The 15488-nt window shown below is 39.9% G+C and overlaps 1 long non-coding RNA gene and 1 other non-coding gene across 2 annotated transcripts in view; one reads left to right on the forward strand and one right to left on the reverse strand.

Moving 5' to 3' along the window:
• LOC148006284 (uncharacterized) overlaps window positions 1-15488 on the reverse strand; it is a 392633-nt gene that overhangs the window by 239276 nt on the left and 137869 nt on the right. The window lies entirely within an intron of this gene.
• Window positions 2417-2550, forward strand: LOC147994891 (small nucleolar RNA SNORA17). Its single transcript, XR_015687402.1, has one exon. It is a non-coding gene; the product is annotated as a small nucleolar RNA SNORA17 (small nucleolar RNA).

Genomic DNA, 15488 nt, shown 5'->3' on the forward strand with positions numbered 1-15488 from the left:
CCGCTTTACATTATCTTTGACAGTTGAGTCAATGATTTCTATGGAATCTTCTGCTCCTGAGATTCTCTCTTCCATCTCTTGAATTCTGTTGGTGAGGCTTGTATCTACAGCTCCTTGTCTCTTCTTTTGGTTTTCTATATCCAGGGTTGTTTCCATGTGTTCTTTCTTGATTGCTTCTATTTCCATTTTTAATTCCTTCAACTGTTTGATTGTGTTTTCCTGGAATTCTTTCAGGGATTTTTGCGATTCCTCTCTGTAGGCTTCTACTTGTTTATTAATGTTTTCCTGTGTTTCCCTAAGTGTGTTCATGTCTTTCTTGAAGTCCTCCAGCATCATGATCAAATATGATTTTGAAACTAGATCTTGCTTTTCTGGTGTGTTTGGATATTCCATGTTTGTTTTGGTGGGAGAATTGGGCTCCGATGATGGCATGTAGTCTTGGTTTCTGTTGCTTGGGTTCCTGCGCTTGCCTCTCGCCATCAGATTATCTCTAGTGTTACTTTGTTCTGCTATTTCTGACAGTGGCTAGACTGTCCTATAAGCCTGTGTGTCAGGAGTGCTGTAGACCTGTTTTCCTCTCTTTCAGTCAGTTATGGGGACAGTGTGTTCTGCTTTCGGGCGTGTAGTTTTTCCTCTCTACAGGTCTTCAGCTGTTCCTGTGGGCCTGTGTCTTGAGTTCACCAGGCAGCTTTCTTGCAGCAGAAAATTTGGTCTTACCTGTGGTCCCGAGGCCCAGGTTCGCTCGTGGAGTGCTGCCCAGGGTCTCTCTGCAGCGGCAGCAACCAGGAAGACCTGTGCCGCCCCTTCAGGGAGCTTCAGTGCACCAGGGTTCCAGATGGTCTTTGGCTTTTTCCTCTGGCGTCCGAGATGTGTGTGCAGGGAGCAGTCTCTTCTGGTTTCCCAGGCTTGTCTGCCTCTCTGAAGGTTTAGCTCTCCCTCCCACGGGATTTGGGTGCAGAGAACTGTTTATCCGGTCTGTTTCTTTCAGGTTCCGGAGGTGTCTCAGGCAGGTGTCCTGCCGCTCCAGGTCCTCCCCCATGGGAGCCCAGAGGCCTTATACAGTTTCCTCTTGGGCCAGGGATGTGGGCAGCGGTGAGCACTGTTGGTGGTCTCTTCCGCTCTGCAGCCTCAGGAGTGCCCACCTGACCAGGCGGTTGGGTCTCTCTCTCACCGGGTCTGGGAGCAGAGAGCTGCTGCGGGCCGGGATCCGCGGGTGTGGGACTTTCAATAAACACAGAACGTGCCCGGTCCTAGAGAAATTCTGCTTCCGTGTGTCCCAAGCTCACCAGGCAGCTTTCTTGCAGCAGAAAATTTGGTCTTACCTGTGGTCCCGAGGCTCAGGTTCGCTCGTGGGGTGCTGCCCAGGGGCTCTCTGCAGCGGCAGCCTTTTTTTTGCATTTTTATTGGATATTTTATGTATTTACATTTCAAACGTTATCACCTTTCCTGGATTCCCCCTCTCCCATCCCTTTTTCCTATTTCTATGAGTATGCTCCCTCTCCCAATCACCCAGTCCCAATTCATCACCCTGGCGTTCCTCTACACTGGGGAAACAAGCCTTCACAGGACCAAGGGCTTCTCCCCATATTGATCCCAGACAATGCCATCCTCTGCTACATATGCAGCTGGAGTATACTCTTTGGTTGGTGGTTTAGTCCCTGTGTCTGGAGTGTCTTGTTGGTTGATATTCTAGTTCTTCCTGTTACAAACCCACACAGGTAACTCAGTCCTTTTTCTACCTCCTCCATTGGGAACCCTGTTCTTATTCCAAATCTCAAAATACCCAGTTACAAGTCACCGAAGACATAAACCTCAAGAAGAAGAAAGACCAAAGTTTGCTTCAGTTCATCTTAGACAAGGAAACAAAATACTCACAGGAGGAATTATGGATACAAAGTGTGGAGCACTGTGGAATTTTTCTGTGTGTAGGGATAACAGAAATGCCTGCTCTGGCCTGTGATGCTCCCATCACTCTGTCCCACCAATAGAGCTCTTGCTTGAGTCACAGGTTGTTTACCACCTTATACTCTGTATTCTTTCAGTTTCTCCTTCTGATTATGTTTTGTGTTTAAGGAATCCTTTATTTTCTTTATGGTTAAGAATGTACATATTCTAGAACAGGGTTTATAAATGGTTGGAACCACAGGGAACATGCTAAGAACTGAACCCAGATCTTCTGTAAGATCAGCCAGTGTCCCTTTCTGTGGAGCCATCTCTCTAACCATTGTTATCATTTCATTTATGGTTTCAAATGTTCTGTCCCCATTTTCTTTTTAATTCAAAGGCCCTTGTTAATTCATAGTGTAATATATATGAAAGCTCTAAATATGGAACTTTCCCTCGAAGACCCCTTAATCTCCTCTTGCCCCAGTTTCTCCATCTATGAAATTGTGACTAGTTAAGGCTGTTGTCTGCTCCTGACTTATAGAGACTATGCAGGTGTCAGAGCTGCATCACATGTGTGTCTGTAGGTGGCAAAAAAGAAAGACACTATGTTTGCTCAGTATTTGTAAACAGTATATGTAAACATCAGAACAATTAGTTTTCATTTCCTCAAAAAAGATGAGGGGGAGAGAGAGAGAGAGAGAGAGAGAGAGAGAGAGAGAGAGAGAGCGCCTAAGAAGACAAGACTACTGATAGTCAGGCCCAGACTCTCTTCCAGGATGAAGAACTAGAAACTGGAAGAACCCAAATAAGTTCATGGTCCCTGGACAGGAGTCACATACAGCAATTGCAAGGTTCTACTCAGATGGGCAGGGCAAGTAGCAACCTCAAAATGACCACCAGACTGGAGTCATGGGTCCTAGACAGGGAGCTATCCTGAATTGACCACCACTCCAGGACCAGACAGGTCTAAAAGATAGACCATGTCTGAAACAAATGCTGCCTGGAGCCATAATGCATGATCAGGGTACAGCAGTCCTGAGACCATATTGAGATGTTTTCCTGAAACTCAAAGACCACAAGACCTTCTAAGAAGAACAAGTGAGTTGTTGATAAATGGGAGAGAAGGAGAAATAGAAAATGTGGTCACAAAGAAGAGAGGCAGTACTGGAGATTTGAGGGTTACAAGAAACAACCTGATGTGAGGGCTGGTAATTACACCTGGTACCAAGGTGAAGTACTGGCAGGCAAATATCCATTGTCTGAGCTGCTACCCTGCTAAGATGTTGATGAGTTATGGCTGGGCAGAACTGAGTCAAACCCTCCTTTGGGCATGGTGGGAGAGCTGACCCTGGAGGCATGAGAGCAGGTGAGTTGATGCTGGCCTTAGCCACATGCAGTACTAAGAAGAGCCTGGGAACACACATTTTAGTAGATAAGGGTGTGCTGGTCCAAAGGATACAAACATCCTGGTAGAACTTGCACTTGCACTTGCACTTGTCACCATGCATGGGACATCTTCTTTATCTCTCTCCTCCAATGACAGGCAGGAGGATGGCCCTGGAGTCATAAGAGCATGAGAGCTGAACCTGACTCTTACCAGCTGCATCACTAAGGACAGAGGGCCCTGTTTTGTGCATGGACAGCACAGTACATTTGACCTTCGTGGCAGGAGACAGACAAGCTGAAAATGAAGACCTTATTGTGGAAAAGCTGGTCCTGCCATTTATCTGCCATGAGGTGACACAGGCAAGGAAAAATACCCCCTCACAACTCTTGCCACTTTCAGCAGACAGTACATCTGGCCCCAAGATCAAGCCTTTGGAGATAGAGAATTTTGGAGATGCAACCATGATTCCTGATTAAAGGATAAGTAAAGTCATGACTAACTAAGATCTTATTGGATGTTCTCAAAATTAGTACCACAGGAATATATGAAGAAAAAGGAAGGGGATTGTGAATGTCAACTACTTCTTCTAAGAACTAAGCATGTCAATATATTGATGAGAGGGAAGGATCAAAACTTATTTAGAGAAGACAGGGCCTAAAGAGATAGGATATAAGGGTCAACAGTAAATAGTTCATTCCAGGACATATTAGGTCATTCTTAGGGTTAAGTTAAGTAAATAAAGTTAAGTAAGTTAAAATATACCATGCACTTATAAGTATAAATTACATACATTATTCGTTGTCCTATGTAAGGGTTTATGTAAAAGAAGCAAATACTATGAGTAAATGGAAAAGTATTACTTGTTTCTTTGTGCTCTTTACAGAAAAGTTGAATAGGCAGGACTATACTGTAAAACTAAAACAGATTAGAGGAAAAAAGTCAACTTTTAAACATTATGAGCATAATAAATTAATAGGTGATAAAATACAAAGGTTATATATCTCTGAAAAGCTTGCTTTGGATTCTAATTGTCTTTTACTTAGAAACCAAATGCACAGATTACATGTTCCTGGCTAGATGTAATCATTTGTCTTGATAAACAATACTTAAATCATTTTGGCTTGCAATGTGTAGGTATGCTCCACTAGACATAGTCATTTGGATTATAATACTATACTGCTTAGATATGGGAAATTGTTAATCACTGACTACAAGGAGATAAGGAAAATTGAAAACAAATTTTAGTAAGTACTTGTTGAGATTCTTGAAAACTGTATAAGGAAATTCTGAAACTGTATGCATTTGAATGTTCTGAAAATCAATACATATAAAGATGTCTCAAGCTATTTGGGACACTTGCTTGAACAAGTGATTTGAGTTCTTTATTGCTGACTCCACCTATCTGTTCATTGTGGGTTATTGAACTTATCAGATAAGGACTCAGTAATATTTTTCCATAAAGTAGTTAAGGGTCGCGTATTGTCCAGATAGACAGTATAAGCATGTTATTTTCCCATTGACCACCACATATTTTTATACTATTGCCACCACTGACATAGAAGACACTTTATGTGCTTTTTTTCAACTATGAGAAGCCTGCATGACTCTTCCCTCCAGGTATAATGTAGCAGTAAACAAGGTTTTTGCATGTTGCTTCCTAGGGAGGACCACCTTCTTTACTGATAGTCTGATATAAAGTTTCAGTTGTCACCTTGCAATTACTGTTCTATCTCCTCAGACTGCTTCCTCACTCACCATTCTCCTGAGGCAGATGCAATGTCTTCGGTATTATAGTCACTGAAACATATAAATGGTAGACCAATAAGCTGTACCCAAGGTGCACATGACTTCAGCTGCAGCCCATAATCTGGAGTTCTTCAGAACTTCTCTGTCTCATAGATAAGAGCTTGCAGCTGGGCCACCTCAGGTAAGCACATGTTTAGCATAGGATCACTGTGGAAGGAACAAGTGTACTTTGAAGCATTAATAAACTACTAAAAGCTCAGGCTCTATTCTGCTGGTCTTGAGGGTGAAATCTGTGCCTGGAACACTGTTACTGAAATGTCTAGGAGTCCAGAAAATCAGTTGCAAATCTTGTCGATTAGCAGCTATGGAGACTGGCCAGGCTTCTGTAGGTAGCAATGAAATATGTTTCAACTACTTTATATGAGGCTCTAACTAGACTTGCAAGAAGACATAAAAGCTTAATCCTGAAGGTGGATCGGTAGAGATATCACAGTTAAAGTTAATCTAAATTAGTGTCAGATAAACTTACTCCATGAACAATCTTTGTGGTTTCTTTTTGATAATTATTTCAAATGAGATTTTATTTTACATAGAATTTATTGCACACCCAATTTCTCTCTCTTCACACAAAATGGTGAAATGAAAGCCCTAAAGGTCTTCTAGACATAACTAAAATTGCTCATTAATTCTATCTGTTCCATAATCTTCATTAAAAACATGTTATTTCACATCTGCATCCTCCATCTCACAGCTATGACAAGAATCATTATCTCATAGAATAAGACCAATCTACTCATATATAAACAGTACGCATCAAAGTGAAATTAGGAATAAATTATTTTACATGTATGGGTATTCAACCTGCATTTGCACCACATAAGTACTTAGTGCCTCTGGAGGTTCGAAGAAGGTATCATATCTCTACTTAAATTGCACATTTTTATACAAGCTACCATGATGGTACTAGGAACTGAACCATGGTTCTGTAAAAGAATATGTACTTCTCTTAACCATGGAGCCATTTTTCACTCCTCTTACGTGAAAACTTTACCATTATAGAAAAATATTATTTTCAGTTTTGGAATAGGCCACCAGCATCTAACAAAGGTGTTTAGAACCAAGAATATGCTGTAGTAATCTGCAATTGTTATATCTTTTTGTTCTTTGAGAATCTTTGTGTTCTCTTAAAATCATTTTATTGAAGTGCAGCTGACATAAGCAGACTGTGCCTATGCAGCATGTACAGTGCGATGGGGGTTGACACGACTGTACATATTTATGATGCCATTACTGCAGTCAATGCTGGAATCTAGATCTTAATTCCTGAAGGTTTCTTATATTTTTGGTTGTGAGCCTAGCCTTTAACGGCTGAGCCATCTCTCCAGCCCCCTGAAGGTTTCTTATACTCATATTCATTCTGTTAGTCCTGAACTTGTTCATTCTAATAAAAAAAGAAAACACTTCTTTCAATTTATTCATAACATTTATTGAGTTCATAAATTTGGATATTGCATTTACATATCTATTCAATTCTGAAGAACAGTGTTTGAGGAAGTTTGGTTTCCCAGATTTCACATAACCAGGTTCAGAGTTATGTTTTATAAACCAGTCAAATATGCCTGAATGAATTTGCCTTGAATGAGTTTATTTCTAGGCTACAATGTAAAATTGAAAATACAGCAGTCTAGATATGGTTTAAAAATGTCTCCTTATTTAACCATTAATTATTTAAGGTCAGTTTGTTTTATGTAATAAAGAAATCTCAAAATTTCTTAGCAACAAAATCCCCAGTATTTGTCCTTGGAGCTTCTAATTCATATAATGACTAGAGAACAAAGCCAGTTCTCCAGTATTCCTTCATCTATGTCAAGTTGCTGTCTTGTCATCATCTGGGCAGTCTTGCTAAAGTACCTTTCTCAGGGAATGTGATCCTTTATCTAACAGACTGTGTGTGTGTAACATTCCCACAGTGTAAGGTTCAACATTTTGATTCAGCTATCTATCTATCTAACTAATGCTTAACCCAGAAAAAGCAGAAAAGTAACTGCATAGATAGTTCTTCATCTCATAAAGGTTGTGTCTCTGATCATTACACATTAACATGCTGGGAAAAATCTGATTGTTTTTACTTTGAGTTTGTGCTTGTCATCGAGGATAAGGCATGAATTTGGGAAAATGATTGTTAATATCAATATATTTTTATTACATACAATCAGAAAATTCTACTGATATATCTAAGTAAATTAGCACACCCATCTTATCTGTTATGGTTCAGGGCTAGTACTGTCACTTCCATATTAAAACTGACCACAGCTCAGCACAATTAATCTGTCAACTTGACAAGTCTATCATTTCCAGTTTTGGTCATGTTAGCACATAATTACATAAAGGCCACAAAAACATCTAACAGGACACCAAGGCCTACAGACTACTAATGTTCAATGTGAAGAGCCACTGTTATTGTTTATGAAGATGGCATAGTCTTGCTCTAAAATCACAACAATTGGTATTATGACTATTGATTAGGAAATGTCAAAAATCCCCATCCTAATCAAGACATTATCTTTATTTAATGAATACACTCTATCTTGGTTAATATAGAAAAATGCCTTGTATTCAAAACTAAAACCTGCTGACTTGTGCTAGGTATGGGTCCCTACTCGGCAGTATGAATAATTCTCAGTGGTAAGATATACAAGCGAAAATATGTATTATTCTTTCTAAAACTATAAGAAGCTAGAGAGACCTTTTTAACATTCAACATCTGAAATTAGGTTCCTTTGGGAGAGGTCCATGGATTTTATATTTCTATATCAACCTCTAGAGGATATAAATATAAGATATATGTACCCTTGTGTTGTTGAAAAGTTATAAAAAAAATAGATCCCCGGACTCCAACCTCATAGGTAGCAATGAATAGCCTAGTGAGAGCACCAGTAGAAGGGGAAGCCCTTGGTCCTGCCATGACTGAACCCTCAGTGAACTTGACTGTTGGGGGAAGGGTGGTAATGGGGGGAGGATGGAAAGGGAAAGCCCATATAGAAGGGCGGGGGAGGGATTAGGGGGATGTTGGCCTGGAAACCGGGAAGGGGAATAACAATCGAAATGTAAATAAGAAATACTCAACTTAATAAAGATAAAAAAAATAGATCCCATTACAGATGTTTGTGAGCCACCATGTGGTTGCTGGGAATTGAACTCAGGACCTCTGGAAGAGCAGTCAGTGCCCTTAACCGCTGGATATTAGCCCAAATGCTCGATTTACCCTAGATGCACAGAACACATGAAACTCAAGAAGGATGACCAAAATGGGGATGATTCACTCCTTCTTTAAAAGGGAAACAAGAATTCCCTTGGAAGGAAATAGGGAAGCGAAGTTTAGAACAGAGGCTGAAGGAACACCCATTCCAAGTGTGCCCTACATGTGGCCCATACATATACAGCCACCAAACTAGATAATATGGATGAAGCAAAGTAGTGCAGGCTGACAGGAACTGGATGTTCATCTCTCCTGAGTGACATAGCCAGAATATAGCAAACACATAGGTGAATGTCAGGAGCAAACCACTGAATGGAGAACAGGACCCCCGTTGAAGGAATCTTAGAAAGGACTGAAAGAGCTTTAAGGGGCTTGAGACTCCATATGAACAACAATGCCAACAAACCAGAGTTTCCAGTTACTAAGCCACTACCCAAAGACTATACATGGACTTACCCTGGTAAGTCTGCATAGGTAGCAATGAATAGCCTAGTAAGGGCACCAGTGGAAGGAGAAGCCCTTGGTCCTGCCCAGAATGAACCCCCAGTGAACCAGATTGTTGGGGGGAGGATAGTAATGGGGGAAGAATGAAGAGGGGAACACCCGTATAGAAGGGGAGCGAGAGGGGTTAGGGGGATGTTGACCTGGAAACCGGGAAAAGGAATAACAATTGAAATGTAAATAAGAAATACCCAATTTAAAAAGATGGAGAAAAAAATAAAACAAAAGACTGTCTTTTGCCCCTACTAGGTCCAGCACCACAGTGCCCCAGGGTATCTGTTAGATATCTTACCAGAAGCACACATCCTAACTCCTTGGCAGTCCAGTGTCTCTGCCAACACACAATCTCCGAAACTCAATCTTCCACAAGAAAGAGTACACATTAACCTCTGATGCAATGGATAAGATATAATTGCCCACCTAAACATACAAAGCCCTGTACATATCCATCTCTTAAGAACATTCATAACAACCTGTAAATACAGAGAGTGGAATCTTTACCTCAGCCTCCATGTTCTCTCAGTGGCAGCTTCTCTGTCAGTCTCCTTCTGTCTCTTCCTCTTTTCCATTCCAGTCTCCTCCTCTTCCCTCAAACTTTTCTCCTGCCCATCCTTCCTTCTCATCCAGTGACAGGACTCATTCTATCTTGTATCTCCCTCACCTTTAAGACATCATCCCATACCCTTGTAGTTTTTTTTTTTAATACATCAGTTTTAAATAATATATTGTTATTATTTTGCATGGTACGATGCTTTGTAGACTTTTCAGTTAATCCAAGAAGTATCCAAACATACTGTGATAAAAATCAAGGCATTCCACATAACCTTGTCTTCACATATGTTATGTCTCTGTATAACAAAGACTGTCAGGCACTGTTCTTTCAGAGAGTGGCAACATGATCAAAGAACTGCATTAGATTGCTCATAGTGGTCAAATCTGAATCTAGAGAAGTAGCCCAGATGTCTATCACCTTCAGCAGTACATCATGTGACTAACAAAGGGAAACAAAATAAACTCAGTAAAGGGACTATGAATGTGATCTCTTCTCATGACACTGTATTTGATACAAAAGAGCTCACGATCATTTATATAAGATGTAGCATTACAGAAAGTAATGCAGATGGCACAATAATCCCACAATGCTTTATAATTTCTTCTTTGTATACAGCAAATAATTTGTTTATGATATATGGTGAATATATATGTATATATATATTAGATAATTTAATGTATTATAATTTCTTTTATAGATTAATACTCTGAACCACAAAGCCAGTATTCAAAGAGTAAAGAAGTAAGTCATCAATTAGTAATGATATTATAGACTCTCTCCCAGCTTTTGAAGGAGGCAATTTTGTATTGGTATCTCAACTGATGACAGACTCTTGTCTACTTTATTTTAGCATCTTTATTAATCAACATTGGTGGACAAACAGTTCTCTCTCAATGACAATATAATACATTATAATATTTTATCCTTATTAGAGAGAAATATTTTAGCAGTTTTAAAGATTCTTTTCTCTAGATATATGATAATGTCTTTATCTAATAATCTATCATTCTAGTGATCAATAATTTGGCATACACAATGTCATAGGCAATATATGTGAAATGGTGTAATCTAGAGTCCTAATAGTGTGTTCAATTGATGCACAAAAATTGTAAACCCATCAAGCTAACATAGCAGAACATTAATATTTGAAATGTGACACAGGTGCCTTAATTGTTTATTTATCTCAGTACCAAAAATATCAAATAACGAGACCTCATTGTCCAATGTACTATAAATACTTGGGGCTCCAGGTCAGCTAATTATTTTTATACTATGAGCAATATAGAACATTTCAGAATAAGTATTATAGTGTTTCCACTAAGAAACACAAAGAAAATTTACACCAAAAGTGAAAAAAAGGTCATGTGTTAAAGGCCATGACATGAGAATAAAGTATGGACAAATTCAAATTCTCACCATGATAGTTGTGGTAGAAGAATAAAGTATGGACAACTTCAGAATTCCAAAGATGGAAAATAGAAATTAATCACAAGCCTGAGATAGTAAGAGGACAGTAAATGTATAATTTATTCAACACAATGTGAACAAATAAAGGCAACATCAACAAGAAAAATCCCCAGTTCTGGAAAATTATCACTTTCAGACACAGGGGAGATGAATGGTCTTAAATGGGAGTAGAGACTCCCTATACTCTTGTCTTTCTTGTGCCAAGAGAGCAACTGATTCTGGCTGTGATAGTGTCACATTTCTGCAGGAAACATATATAAACCACAAACGGTTGATACAGAGAAACATAGCTTTAGGTTACCCCAAATTCAGTGTTCCAATTTGGAAGCAGTTGCATAAAGTTTTATAGTTTTAAACAACATGAATGTCATATATTAGATCAAGATTATTCAGGGTACATCAGAAAAACAGGTATATTAAGTTGAGAGCAGCTTTGGCTAAAATGCTCTATGAGCTTCCTGCTTGGAAAGAGCATGTTTTAAAACATTGAATAGAGGCAATTAGTTTCATGGTATTTTGTTAATAATCCTTTTCAATATTTGGATATTATACATGCTGGATCACTGTGAGCTATCCTCCATATACTGCCAACAGTGATGAAGATAGCATCATCAAAGTCCATGTGATTGATCATGGTCATGAATCTTGCCCCAGACCAACAGACACTGAAGCAGCCTTGAACCTCTGTATCCCTTGTGGTTGCATCTTTCATGAGCAAAGTAAAAGTACAGCCAGGTTTCTTTTGTTACTATGCCAAGTAGATGCTAATACTGATGAACCCTGAAGATGACAGTGGCTCTTCCTCCACAAGAAATAAAGAGATGTAGAAAAACCGAGGTTAGCTAAAACTATCCTCAAAAATAAACGGATTTCCTGAGGAATCACTCTTCCTGAACTCAGGCAGTATTACACAGCAATAGTGATAAAAACTGTATGGTATTTGTACAGAGATAGGCAGATAACCTATGGAATAGAATTGAAGACCCAGAAATAAACCCACACACCTATGGTCACTTGATTTTAGCCAAAGGAACCAAAACCATCCATCCAATGGAAAAAAGATAACATTTTCATCAAATGGTGCTGGTATAACTGGAGGTCAGCATGTAGAAGAATGCAGATAGATCCATGCTTATCACCCTGTACAAAGCTTAAATCCAAGTCAATCAAGGACCTCTACATCAAACAAGATATACTCAAACTAATAGAAGAAAAATGGAGAAGAATCTTGAACACATTGATACTGGAGAAAATTTCCTGAACAAAGCATAAATGGCTTATATTTTAAGATCAAGAATCGTCAAATGGGATCTCATAAAGCTACAAAGCTTCTGTAAGGCAAAGGACACTGTCTTTAGGACAAAACGTCAACCAAAAGATTTAGAAAAGATCCTTAACAATCCTATAACTGATAGAGGGAGATATCCAAAATATACAAAGAACTCATGAAGTTAGACTGCAGGGAGACAAACAACCCGATTAAAAAAATGGGCTTCAGAGCTAAACAAAGAATTCACAGCTAAGGAATGGTGAATGGATGAAAAGCACCTAAAGAAGAATTCAACATCTTTAGTCATAAGGGAAATGCAAATCAAAGCAACCCTGAGATTCTACCTCATACCAGTCAGAATGGCTAAGATCAAAAACTCTGGCGAGAGCAGATGCTGGCAAGGATGTGGAGAAAGAGGAATACTCCTCCATTGTTGGTGGGATTGCAGACTGGTACAACCATTCTGGAAATCAATCTGGAGGTTCCTCAGAAAATTGAACATTGCACTACCTGAGCACCCAGCTATACCCCTCTTGGGCATATACCCAAAAGATGCTCCAACAAATAACAAAAACACACGCTCCTCTATGTTCATAGCAGTCTTATTTATAATAGCAAGAAGGTGGAAAGAACCTAGATGGCCTTCAACAGAGGAATGGATACAGAACATGTGGTACATCTACACAATGGAATAGTACACTGCTATCAAAAACAATGACTTTATGAAATTCATAGGCAAATGGATGGAACTGGAAAATATTATCCTGAGAGAGGTAACTCAATCACAGAAAAACACATATGGTATGCACTCATTGACAAGTGGACATTAGCCCAAATGCTCGAATTACCCTAGATGCACACAACACATGAAAATCAAGAAGGATGGCCAAAATGCAGATGCTTCACTCCTTTAAAAGGGGAACAAGAATACTCTTGGGAGGAGATAGGGAGGCAAAGTTTAGAACACAGGCTGAAGGAACGATCATTCCGAGCCTACCCTACATGTGACTCATACATATACAGCCACCAAACTCAATAAGATGTACGAAGCAAAGAACTTCAGGCTGACAGGAACCGGATGTAGACCTCTCCTGAGAGACACAGAAAGAATATGGCAAATATATAGGTGAATGCCAGCAGCAAACCACTGAACTGAGAACAGGACCCCCGTTGAAGGAATCAGAGAAAGGACTGAAAGAGCTTGAAGGAGCTTGAGACCCCATATGAACAACAATGCCAACCAACCAGAGCTTCTAGGGACTAAGCCATTTCCCAAAGACTGTACATGGACTGACCCTGGGCTCCAACTGCATAGGTAGCAATGAATAGCCTTGTAAGTGCACCAGTAGAAGAGAAAGCCCTTGGTCCTGCCATGTCTGAACACCCAGTGAACGGGATTCTTCATGGGAGGGCAGTATTGAGTGGAGGATTGGTGGGGGAACACCCACATAGAAGGGGAGAGAGAAGGGTTAGGGGGATGTTTGCCTGGAAACCGGGAAAGGGAAGAACAATTGAAATGTAAATAGCAAATATACAATTTAATAAAGACGGAGAAAAATGAAAATAAAAATATTTATGTTTATGTATGGTTTATATGGTGGTATATATATTTATATTTGTGAATGCTTTATATATGGTAATGTTTATTTTTTTTATTAACTTGAGTATTTCTTATATACATTTCGAGTGTTATTCCCTTTCCCGGTTTCCGGGCAAACATCCCCCTCCCACCTCCCCTTCCATATGGGTGTTCCCCTCCCCATCCTCTCCCCCTTGCCACCCTCCCCCCAACAATCTAGTTCACTGGGGGTTCAGTCTTAGCAGGACCCAGGGCTTCCCCTTCCACTGGTGCTCTTACTAGGATATTCATTGCTACCTATGAGGTCAGAGTCCAGGGTCAGTCCACCTATAGTCTTTAGGTATTGGCTTAGTCCCTGGAAGCTCTGGTTGCTTGGCATTGTTGTACATATGGGGTCTCGAGCCCCTTCAAGCTCTTCCAGTTCTTTCTCTGATTCCTTCAACGGGGGTCCTATTCTCAATTCAGTGGTTTGCTCCTGGCATATGCCTCTGTGTTTGCTGTATTCTGGCTGTGTCTCTCAGAAGAGATCTACATCCGGCTCCTGTCAACCTGCACTTCTTTGCTTCATCAATCCTGTCTAATTGGATGGCTGTATATGCATGGGCCACATGTGGGGCAGGCTCTGAATGGGTGTTCCTTCTGTGTCTGTTTTAATCTTTGCCTCTCTCTTCCCTGCCAAGGGTATTCTTGTTCCCCTTTTAAAGAAGGAGTGAAGCATTCACATTTTGATCATCCGTCTTGAGTTTCATTTGTTCTAGGCATCTAGGGTAATTCAAGCATTTGGGCTAATAGCCACTTATCAATAAGTTCATACCATGTGTGTTTTTCTGTGATTGGATTACCTCACTCAGGATGATATTTTCCAGTTCCGACCATTTGCCTACGAATTTCATAAAGTCATTGTTTTTGGTAGCTGAATAATATTCCATTGTGTAGATGTACCACATTTTCTGTATCCATTCCTCTGTTGAAGGGCATCTGGGTTCTTTCCATTTTCTGGCTATTATAAATAAGGCTGCGATGAACATAGTGGAGCACCTGTCTTTTTTATATGTTGTGGCATCTTTTGGGTATATGCCCAAGAGAGGTATAGCTGGATCCTCAGGCAGTTCAATGTCCAATTTTCTGAGGAACCTCCAGATTGATTTCCAGAACTGTTGTACCAGTCTGCAATCCCACCAACAATGGAGGAGTGTTCCTCTTTCTCCGCATCCTCGCCAGCATCTGCTGTCACCTGAGTTTTTGATCTTAGCCATTCTCACTGGTGTGAGGTGAAATCTCAGGGTTGTTTTGATTTGCATTTCCCTTATGACTAAAGATGTTGAACATTTCTTTAGGTGTTTCTCAGCCATTCAGCATTCCTCAGGTGTAAATTCTTTGTTTAGCTCTGAACCCCATTTTTTAATAGGGTTATTTGACTCCCTGTGTTCTAACATCTTGAGTTCTTTGTAAATTTTGGATATAAGGCCTCTATCTGCTGTAGGATTGGTAAAGATCTTTTCGCAATCTATTGGTTGCTGATTTGTCCTAACCACAGTGTCCTTTGCCTTACAGAAGCTTTGCAGTTTTATGAGATCCCATTTGTCGATTCTTGATCTTAGAGCATAAGCCATTGGTGTTTTGTTCAGGAAATTTTTTCCAGTGCCCATGTGTTCCAGATGCTTCCCTAGTTTTTCTTTTATTAGTTTGAGGGTGTCTGGTTTGATGTGGAGGTCCTTGGAAGACTTGGACTTAAGCTTTGTACAGGGTGATATGCATGGATCGATCTGCATTCTTCTTTTTTTTTAAAGATTTATTTATTTATTATATATACACACCAGGAGAGGGTATCAGATCTCA

This window comes from Rattus norvegicus, chromosome 4 (assembly GCF_021556685.1).
Source record: "Rattus norvegicus strain SHRSP/BbbUtx chromosome 4, alternate assembly SHRSP_T2T, whole genome shotgun sequence".
Lineage (NCBI taxonomy): Eukaryota > Metazoa > Chordata > Mammalia > Rodentia > Muridae > Rattus > Rattus norvegicus.